The following is an 11,328-nucleotide window of genomic DNA, read 5'->3' as shown; positions in this document are numbered from 1 at the left end:
TTTTTCTACAGTCACCACCATTAGCTATGCATTTTTGCCAGTGATGAACAAGAGCCTGCATACCATGCTCATCACCATCTGCACCAGCGAAGGTGACCCACTGTCACCACTGCTGAAACACATCGCCCACTGCCTCGCTCTGCTCACATCCACTGCTTGGTCTCCACAAACATTCAGCAGGCATTGGTGAACGTCAAGGAGTGCAACTTTTTTTCATCTTGGAGGAATTCAGCGGCACACCTTTGCTTCATATGCACTGCCATGTCAGATGCCATTCTGTCAGACTGCCCCTCTGCTGCCATCTGTCACACGGCAGCAACATGTAATGGGACGCTGGTGGGAAGGTTCAGCCTCTGCAGCCATACCTCCAACATCCGCCTCTGATCTCATGGCCCAACTTAATAAAATGGTGGCATTACTTTTGAGGCAGCTCTCATCACTGCAGGTCGGCGGCCCTCCCTGCGGCAGGGGATTGGAACCTGCTGATCTTCGGAGCTCCTTCCCAACCCAACCATTCTATGTCTTATGACTCTCATAAAATATGTAATATTGTTAATATAGAAGTAACAAAACATTTCATTTAATATATTGTTCTTACAATATTCATTAAAACAAACAAACAAAAATAAATAAACAAAAGCAAACAAGCAAACAAACAAAAAACCATAAAACCAGTGGGATATTTGACCTTGTTTTTGTGAAGCTAACACACCACTCTGGTCAGATGGCAGCAGTTGTGATTCTTACTGAGGTCTCAAAGTGTGCAGCAGAGACTTCGGATGAGATTTTATTCTTCCTGTACTTCCCTCTTGACAATCTTTGTTCAAAACCTGTGTGTTCTGCCAATAAGCAATGACACGAATAAGGTGTGAGTGTGAAGTGAAGGGGCTGAGATAGGGATTATGAGAGTCTGTTAAAGAGACATGATCAAATTTCTTACTTGAATATCTGATTAAAATTCCATACATTTCACTTGAGGATTTTCCTGTCATGTGGTTATATCAACAGAAAATGGTCTCACAAACATAAAGAGATAATTTATTTTGTCAGTCCTGAAGCCCCCAAGCTGTGGGGTGTGGTCCACAAACCCGGAGGACGGGATGCCATTCAGAGGGACCCGGTCAGGCTGAGCAGTGGGCCCAGGAGAACCTCATGAGGTTCAAGAAATCCAAGTGCAAAGTGTGGCAGCAGAGTTGTGACAGTCCCCACTACCAGTACAAGCTGGGGGATGAAAGCATGGAGCACAGCCCTGCTGAGAAGGACCTGGTGGGTCCTGGTGGATGGCAGCTGGACATGAGCCAGCACTGTGCCCTCACAGCCCTGAAAGCCAACCGTATCCTGGGCTGCATCACAGAAATCACAGAAACCACAGAAACACCAAGGTTGGAAAAGACCTACAAGGTCATCCAGTCCAACCGTCCACCCATCACCAATAGGTCTCACCCAACCACATCCCTCAACACAACGTCCAAATGTTCCTTGCCCACCTTCAGGGTCAGTGACTCCACCACCTCCCTGTGCAGCCCATTCCAGTGCCTGACCACCCTTTCAGTAATGTTGTATTTCCTGAAGTCCAGCCTGAATCTCCCCAGGTGCAACTTGAGGCCATTCCCTCTTATCCAATTACTGTCACATGAGAGAAGAGGCCGACCCCCAGCTCACTGCAACCTCCCTTCAGTCATAGAGAGCCATAAGGTCTCCACTGAACCTTCTCTTCTCCAGACTAAACAACCCGTCTCCCTCAGCTGCTCCTCAGAAGACTTGTGCTCCAGACCCCTCACCAGCTTTGTTACTCTTCTATGGACGTGCTCCAGGGCCTCAGTGTCTTCCTTGCAGTGAGGGTCCAAAAAGTGAACACAGCACTCAAGGTGTGGCCTCACCAGTGCTGAGTACAGAGGGACAATGACTTCCCTACTCCTGCTAGCAGTGCTATTTCTGATACAAGCCAGGATGCCATCGACCTTCTTGGCCACCTGGGCACAGAGCTGGCTCATGTTTTTCTGAGCGTCGACCAGTCCCCACATGTCCATTTCCTTTACACAGTCTTCCTGACACTCTGCCCCACACCTGTAGCCTGGGATTGCTGTGGCCTAAGCACAGGACCCAACATTTGGCCCTTCTCTACTTCATCCCATTGGCTACAGCCTGTCAGATCCCTCTGTATGGCCATGCAACCCCCAGGCAGATCGACATTTTGATAGGCAAATTGGCAAAATTGGCAAATTGGCATGCCAACTTGGTGTCATCTGCAAGTCATGGATGTTCAAGGAATGTTTGGAATTTCTGTTGAGGGACCTGGTCTAGTGAGAACTATTGGTGATGGGTGGTTGGAGGACAGGATGGTCTTGAAGGACTTTTCCAACCTTGGTGATTCTGTGATTCTGAGATGATGACAAATGCCTTATGGGGGTGGTTACAGCAATGGGAACAAAACTACTGTAGGAAATATCCAAATAATTTATCAGGACGGTATCTCTGATAAAGCAGAGATCTCCATCCTGCCCCTTAGATCTCCTGCAAGCAGGAGAGCACACAGAAAACAGCATTCCATCTTTTATGCCCTATTACTTGACGCTTATCTCTTTGTCCCCTGGTTCCTCATTGGCTGAGTGCTTGACAGTCTTCCTGACACTCAACTAAACATATGGATACTGGCTAAAGATCAACTGTTGCTAACCAAGCATATACTACTCGTTATTTCACTTCTCACGCTTGCTCATTCAACACTTGGTCAATGTTTCTGGGCGTCTGCTCGTCCTTGCATACAGATTAACTTGGAAGTAGGATAGGGAGGATTGTCTTCATCCCTGCTGTTGCATCCCAACCTACCCACAGAGCATGGCAAGCCAGCCTTGTGTGCAGGCCCTGGCTTCTTTGATGTTTGTTAAATCTGTTTTTCTTTTGCTGAGGGTCTCTTATCTACACAAAATAACCCTATAATATGCTTTCTAGTCCAAAATACCATACATATACTATTAGGAATATTAAAAACAACAGCAGATTTGTGGAACAGCTTGTGCTGGATGTCATCTCCAGACAACTGGAAGAAAAGGAGGTTATCAGGAGTAGTCAGCACGGTTTCACCAGGGGGAGGTCGTGCTTGACCAACCTGGTAGCCTTCTAAGATGTTGTCTCTGGATGGGTTGATGGGGGGAGAGCAGTGGATGTGATCTACCTTGATTTCAGCAAGACTTTTGATGCTGTCCCCCACGACATCCTTATAACAAAGCTGAGGAAGTGTGGGATAGATGAGTGGACAGTGAGGTGGGTTGAGAAGTGGCTGACTGGCAGAGCACAGAGGGTCGTTGTTGGTGGTGCAAATTCTGGCTGGAGGCCTGTAACCAGCGGTGTTCCTCAGAGGTCTGTGCTGGGTCCGGTCTTGTTCAACATCGTCATCAATGACTTTGATGAGGGGATGGTGGCCACCCTCAGCAAGTTTGCTGATGACACGAAGTTGGGAGGATTGACTGAAGGCCGTGCTGCCATTCAGTGAGAGCTGGACAGGCTGAGAGCTGGGCAGAAAAAAAACGGATGAGGTTTAACAAAAGTGCAGAGTCTTGCATCTGGGGAGGAATAATTGCATGCAGCGGTACAGGTTGGGGGATGAGGTGCTGGAGGGGAGCTCTGCAGAGAGGGACCTTGGTGTCCTGGTGGACGACAGGTCAGCCATGAGCCAGCTGTGTGCCCTTGTGGCCAAAAAGCGAATGGCATCCTGGGGTGCATTGCAAAGAGCGTGGCCAGCAGGTCGAGGGAGGTGATCCTCCCCCTCTGCTCTGCCCTGGTGAGGCCTCATCTGGAGCACTGCGTCCAGTTCTGGGCTCCCCAGTACAAAACAGACAGGGATCTCCCATGCTACCACCCGAAACACCATATTGGGTCTGGAGAAACAAGTCCTGTGGCTACATAGCACCCCAGAAAGGATTGAGTCAGATAATGGGACTCATTTCAAAATTCTCTTGTTAATGGTTAGGCCAAAGCATTTGGATATATGATATCCCCTATCATTCACCAAAATTCTGATTGCTCTGTAATTGGTTATTTAGGCCACACAGCCACACAGTTTCTAATCCTTTTCTGTTATTTTTTATCTCTTGTTCTCAAATTTCTCTTTCAATTTTTCACTATATTTCCCATAGGACTTATAGCAGGTACTACTTCGGGGGCTTTCTCACCATCCCTCAACTTGGAACTCTTTTTCTCCATTTCTCTCAGCAACCCATGGCTGTAGGGCTGCAGAATCCTCCCTTCTGCAGCGTCACACACACCAAGCCTCGGTCCTAGGAAATGAGGTGTACCATCAAGCAACCCTTTTGCAAGATGTTCACATAAAACATAAGAGTCCCAGACCTCAACCTCCAAGGCAGTACTTAATCACACAGGATTGTTCTTATCTTAGTCTGTGCACAGAGTTGCCAGGAGTTATCAGGTCATACAACACTGCAGTGCTTGCTGTCCGTTTGTATCTCTCAGCTGTTCACAGATGTTGCCTCTTAAAAACAGCCTTGGGTCCACAGCTGGCTCCACAATAAACCCCAACATCAAAATGAATAGCCCAACTCCTAGCATGACCCCCAAAATCAAAGGATTAACCAGGTACCCCAACAGATGACACCATAAGCCCAAGGAAGACCCCAAAACCCAATGAAAGCCAACGCACAGGGCTGCAGAAAAATGAGCGGGGTACACTGTGCTGTGCTTTAGAAGTGGAGGCTCACCACAGACGTTGTTGTTTCCCAGGTTTCAGCAGCAAATTGTGAGAAACACGCTCCAGATCAACAATTTCTAATGAGGCAAAGATCTCGGTTAAGAGCAGTTTATGCATTATTGCAGTAATGGATGCACCCCCCCTGCTGACAAGGGAGAAATTGACAAGTACTCGTTGAAATCCATCCCTTTATATACCCTGAGTCCGATGCAGGTAAAGCCTCTCCTGGCATTCATTGGTTGAGCATCCCAGGCTCACAATCTTCATAACACTCTTCTTCCTTACATTTCCACGCAATGCCTGTTACCAACCCATTGTTTTCAGGCATGTTCTGTATTTTTTATGGCAATAGGAGGGCAATATTCTCAAAAATTAACACACTCATTCTATCCTGTTCCAGACTCTCCCCTACCTGATATAATTGCCTGAGTGTCTGTGCCAATTCTGCCCATGTTGGAACACTCCAGTCTCAACCTTACTCTGTTCAGCAGCTTTCCTTGTGACTGGAAATTCCCATGGCAAGAACAAAATCACGGGATTTTAATCACACTTTACACTAGGTTTACTAACACTTTACACCAGGTCTATACACACTTTACTTCAGGTTTACACACATTTTACTCCAGGTGTACTTACACTCTACTCCGGGTATACTCACACTTTGTCTTTGTTTTACTCACAGTTTACTCCGAGTTTACTCTTTCTTTTCTCAGAATGTTAGTCACACTGTTCTCAGGGTGTGCTCACACCTTACTTCAGGTTTTAATCCAGGTTTTACTGTTTTACTTTACAGGTTTTATTTCAGGTTTGATCAGACTTTATTCGCAGTCTTACTCACACTTGTTCCAAGTTCAGTCAGAATTCTCTTCAATTTTACTCGCACTCTTCTCCATGTTTACTCTTACTTTTCTCCAGGCTTTACTCACACTGCACTCCTGGCGTACTCACACTCTATTCCAAGTGTACTCACGCATTACTTCAGGGTTTATGCACACTTGACACTGGTTTAACTCACACTTTACATCTGGTTACCTCACACTTTACTCCGGGTTTACTTTTCTCTGGGTGCTCTCACACTTTACTCCGTGTGTGCCCACGCCTTGCTCAGGGTTTTATTTGCAATTTCCTCTGCATTTCACTCACTCTTTATTCAAATTTTACTCACATGTTACATCAAGTTTACTCCTACTTTTATCCTGGTTTTAATAGCATTTTACACTGGATTTACACACACCTTACTCCAGTCTTTTCCAACCTGAGCGATTCTATGATGCTATGATTCTATATGGAGGTACATATTGTCATAACTGTCGCACATGTCCTGTTATCTCTCTTAGTAAAGAGCTTTATTTCAACCCACGTGTTGTACTCTGTTTTCTTTCCAAGTTCTCTTATCCATCCGTGGAAAGGGGCAGTGCACAAAGCCCTGTTTGGTGCTGAGCCACCTGCTGGTTTAGACCACCACCGTCATTTTGGTGCCTGATGTGGGGCTGCAATGGCTGAGATAGCAGCAGATCTGTCCAGAGCAAGTTAGCACAGGGCTCTGTGGTAGTCGGATAACTGCAGGCCATGACGCTGATTTTTTCTCTAATGATGGATCTCGTTGAGCCTTCTCATGACACTGCATTGCACAGCTCCTTGCTTGCTGCTTGTTTTCCCTGATGCACTGTTTGTCATCTCTGGGGGCTGGATTAGGGTTTTTATTCTGCTGTGCTGTTTGGCCTTGGCTTGCACTGAGATAAAGTGGTCAACTGACAAACTAACGTTCTGTGCACATTCAGCTCTGCAGTTGTCATTGGGTTTTGGAAGTAATACTGTGGATATGATTCGTAATTACACTCCTGGCTTTGTGTGCTCAGGGAGCCCAGCTATGGAGGAGATTGGGGAGAACACTTTCCAGCAGCTCCTCAGCCTCTCACTTCTTCTTCTTTCCCTAGAACTCAAGAGCTAGTTACCATAGTATATATTATATATATAATGGAATCCTAGAATCATAAAATCACAGAAGAATAGACCGTTCTGGGTTGAAAAGGACCACAGTGGTCATCCAGTTTCAACCCCCTGCTATGTGCAGGGTCACCAAACGCTAGACCAGGATGCCCAGAGCCACATCCAGCCTGGCCTTGAATGCATTTGGAGATCAGGCATCCGTAGCCTCCTTGGGCCAAAGATGAATATATACTGTATATATCATATATACATAAATACATATGTTAAAAATACTATCTTTTTCTTTTTTCTCTGTCTTACAAAATAATATCTCTACCCACAGATTCAGCTTTGTGGCTTTAGTTCAGTTTTCTCCCCTATTCAACTGGGAAGGGGGCAGTGAGCAAACGACTGTGTGGTGCTGAGCCACCTTCCATGTTAAGCTACAATGTTGCCCTGAGACCATAACAGATCACCTTGGGACTCTGAAACTGCCCCCGTGACTCAGTGAAAGCACCAGAAGATCTCAGCGTCTTGTCATAGAGCAGCTCCTGACATATATTCTTTACAGCAGCTTTGGAAGAGGCCTCCAGTTCTTTGGTCCTGCTCTGATGAGCCCCTCTTGTTATGGTGGTGCCAGCAAGGAGACCAGCTGTGACACAGCAGTTCATATTGTTGACTGCAGCAGCCCCGGAGTGTTGCTGTAGAGACAACAGCACTGTTGTGAGACACACAAGACCTTCAGGTCTGCACAAATGCGAGGACATGAGAGCAGTGTGGCAGTGTAAAGAGACCCGGAATGAAAAGAGCGCGTTGTGCTGCTGACTGTGGCTGTACCTCCCCCAGATCCAGACAAGGTAGGAAGGGAGAAAAGCTAAGGAACAGTATTTTTTTGCAAGGTTTTATAGTGTCTTTTATTTATTTGGGGAATCTGGTTGCATATTTACATGAGGTCTTGGTGTGAGAAAAAGGGAAGTAGATGGGAAAGAAGAAGTGGAATAAACTGCAATGTTTTTTTCCAAGATTACTCTATTACACTTAACACAAACAGACAAAAAGTCATACATACGTAAAATATAAAGAACCATCACAAGGAACGGTGTGAGGAAGATGTGCACATAACTGAAGCAGGGACATTGCATGCTGCAACAGTTTGCTGAGGGCATGCTTGATCTCCTTGTTCCTCATGCTGTGGATAACAAGGTTCAGTGTCGGAGGAACCACAGATAGTGAAATCCCACCATCAGATCCAAGGATGGGGCGGAAATGGAGAAGGGCTTCAAGCAGGCAAAAAAGCCAGTGCTGAGAAACAGGGAGACCACAGCCAGGTGAGGGAGGCACGTGGAGAAGGCTTTGTGCCGTCCCTGCTCAGAGGGCATCCTCCATACTGACCTGAATATCTGCACATAGGACAAAACAATGAATGTAAAACACCCAAAGGCTAAACAGATACTAACAAGGAGAATCCCAATTTCCCTGAGAAAGTACTGTGAGCAGGAGAGCTTGAGGATTTGGGGGATTTCACAGAAGAACTGATCCACAGCATTACCATGGCAGAGAGGCAGTGAAAATGTAATGGCAGTGTGCAGGAGGGAATAGAGAACCCCAGTGCCCCAGGCAGCTGCTGCCATGGTGGCACAAGCTCTGCTGACCATCAAGGTCCCGTTGGAGGACCTTGCGATTTGGAAGTTGGAAGGCTTGCAGATGGCAACGTAGCGGTCATAGGACATGATGGTGAGAAGCAAATGTCAGAGTCCCTGGCCCGGCACACAGCCCCTGGGGCACAGCAGGGACCTGCTCTGCAGGACAGCCCTGGCACCTGGCTGCAGCCCCGGCTGCACAGCCCGCAGCCGTCCTGGGACACGCAGCCCTCAGGGCTGTGCTCTGATGCTGCAGCACACAAGCCTTCAGCTGGAGGCGGTTTTTATCCAAAATAAAGAAACATGGAGTGCCTTCACCCTGACCTGCAATGGGCTGTCCCAGATTTAGTGATTCCTCGATTAAAGCCACTAAATTGACTGCAATGAGAGACTTACCTGATCAAGCGCTGTGAGAAATGCAGAAATGCTCCTTCCATAAGCTCAAATCCTAACGTGAGCCTGTCAGCTCTCTTCCTTATTTCCTCTACCTGTCTCTTGCAGACCAAGTCCCCAGCCCTGCTGTGTGCTGCACAGGAGCTGCTTCTGGGCACAGCTGTTTCCCTGCAGCACTGCCCACTTGTAGGAGCTCCCAGAGTCCCAGGAGCCCAGAACAGCTCAGCAGCAGAGGATGTTATATCTATCTTCCCCAGTGATCTCCCCTGAGATGTCCCTGGGTCTCCATGGCCAACAGCTCCTGAAAGACCACAGTGTCATTATAGCACTTCTAAATCTGCTGAATTAACCACTAAACGTCCAGTGGACAGTGACTGATTGCAGACATATGGTTAGTCCTACCAGAGAGTGTTTGCTGAAACAGAAAGGGCACACAGACAAGGACAGTGGACTTCCCCTGTGCAGGGCAGTGATCCAGATGAGGCAGTGCAAGCATCTCATCCCTGGATGGAAACCCTGTGATTGAAATGGGGTTCTGATCCCCACAGACCCACCAGAGTTTCAGTGATTCCTCTGGAATTCATTTCAGTTGTGCACAAGGAGTTGCCTGCATGTCAGCTCCTGCTCTGAGTCCGTGGTCCTTCAGCGGGGAGGCAGTTGCTGACACACAGACCCTGGGTGATGACCAAGGTGCCTAGGGTGCTGCTGGATGTGTGCTAGTGCTTGTGCAGTCTGTGGGACATCCCTGAGATAGACACCTCCTTCCTGAGCATCAGCTGAGGGCCAGAGAGAGGATAGAGGTATTCTCAGCCATCCTAAATGACAACAGACTCCTGCGTTTAGGGCACCCAAGTTTACCTTCTTTACCCGTCTCCATGGTGAATGCAGAGTTACGCAGGTGACTGAATGGCTGAGCTCACAAAAGAAGAGATGGATCTTTCTCTGTTCTCCATCTGCTGAATATTCTGGATCTCAAGGCACTACAGAGCTGGCACACATCTTTATTTATTTCAACTGATGAATTCTCAGTGTTCTGTGGGCACACACGTGAATGGCATCAGAAGCAGCCTAGTGTCAGGCCAGTTCCCTAGGTGGTCCAGCACACACACATGCTGCTGGCAAATGCAGCACAGGGCCTTCAGGAAAGCCATGTCCTAGGAGTGTCCGTGCTGCTGGGACAACTCCGAGCCTCACAGTGGGTCTAATGCCTGTGTGCCACCTTCTGAACACAAGTACCATAGATGTGTCATACAGCCATGCTAGGAACTATGGTGCTTGTTTCTTTATGTGCTTTTACACTAATAAGAATACCAACACAAGCTGAGCTAGAAAATCTTTGCTCCGTTGCAGGCCCGAGCTCTTGTTTGGACCACAGGGACACGGTTGAATGGCTTCCACAACTGGACTGTAGCACAGTGTGTAGAGAGACTTAGTGACGGATGAGTGAGGAGACAAGGAAAGCTGACTGAGCTCTGGGAGAGTGCACTGAACTTCTGGGGATGGCAGAGCAGCCAGGTCAGAGCAAATGGTAATGGCAATCAAAGGAGACCAGCAGTGTCTGTTCCTGGCTTCCTGATCAGAAAGAGCAAGTGGAAGGTGCCCTGTGCAGACTGATGGGAGCCTTATCTTGTCTGGCCATTTGGAGGCCTTTTTCACTGCAGTGTCAACTGCAGGGACAGCACAGCAGGGCATGCACGATGCAGGAGATCCCTGGAGAGCACAGATGGCAGCTCCTTGACCAAGCCATAGAGGAATCAATGAGCAGAGGTGCTCTGCTGGATCTCAAACTCACTGGCAAGGAAGGGCCGATGGGGAATGTGAATGTGAAGATGAAAGTGAACCTGTGCTGCAGTGGCCTTAGAATGGTGGAGCTGAGGAGTCTGAAGGAGGGTAAAAGACAAGCTCACAACCCTGGACTTCAGAAGAGCACACCTTGGCTTCTTCAGTTCTCTGTGACATACAGTACAGCAGGGAAAGGCTTTGAGGGGAATGGGGTCAAAAAATGGGGTTACAATATAGGGATCATGGCTTCCAAGCAGAATAAGTCCATTCCTAGGAAGAGGAAGGCAAATAAAAATGTCAGAATTCCTGCATGACTGAGAATGGATTGCATTGGACTCACCCAAACACAGAAAGGAAGCGTGCAGGAAGTGGAAACAAGAAGAGGTCACCTGGCAGCAATGCAGAGTCTTTGTCCAGTGTTCCTGCTGAGATGAGTTTAGGAAAGTCAGAGTTCAACCGCAATTGAATGAGCCCAGACATATCACAGAGAAGGAGGGCTTGTAGAAATACAGTCCAGTCTACAAAAGGAAGGCTAGGGAGAATGTGGGCCCAGAGTAGAATGGGGCAGGGAACCTGGTGAGACAGGACATGGAAAAGTCTCTGACATTCATTTCCTTCCTGACCTCACAGTTTATTAGTTGGTCTGGGCTTCTTGGAATCCTGGGTGCCAGAGACAGGTGGGAAATGTTGGTGCAAGGCAGATGTACTGTTGGAGAAAGAAGAGGTGATCAGGGAATACCTAAGCAAACAGAATCCCGTGTTGGAAGAGGCTGACAAGAATTGTAGGATTTTTGAATGTTTTGGATTGAAGGACCCTAAAGATCATCCAGTTAAGTGTGTTAACACTTCTCAACTTCAAATGCTCTCATGTGTCATCTC

Source organism: Tetrao urogallus, assembly GCF_951394365.1.
Source record: "Tetrao urogallus genome assembly, chromosome: 32".
NCBI classification, from domain to species: domain Eukaryota; kingdom Metazoa; phylum Chordata; class Aves; order Galliformes; family Phasianidae; genus Tetrao; species Tetrao urogallus.
This window is presented reverse-complemented; position numbering follows the sequence as displayed.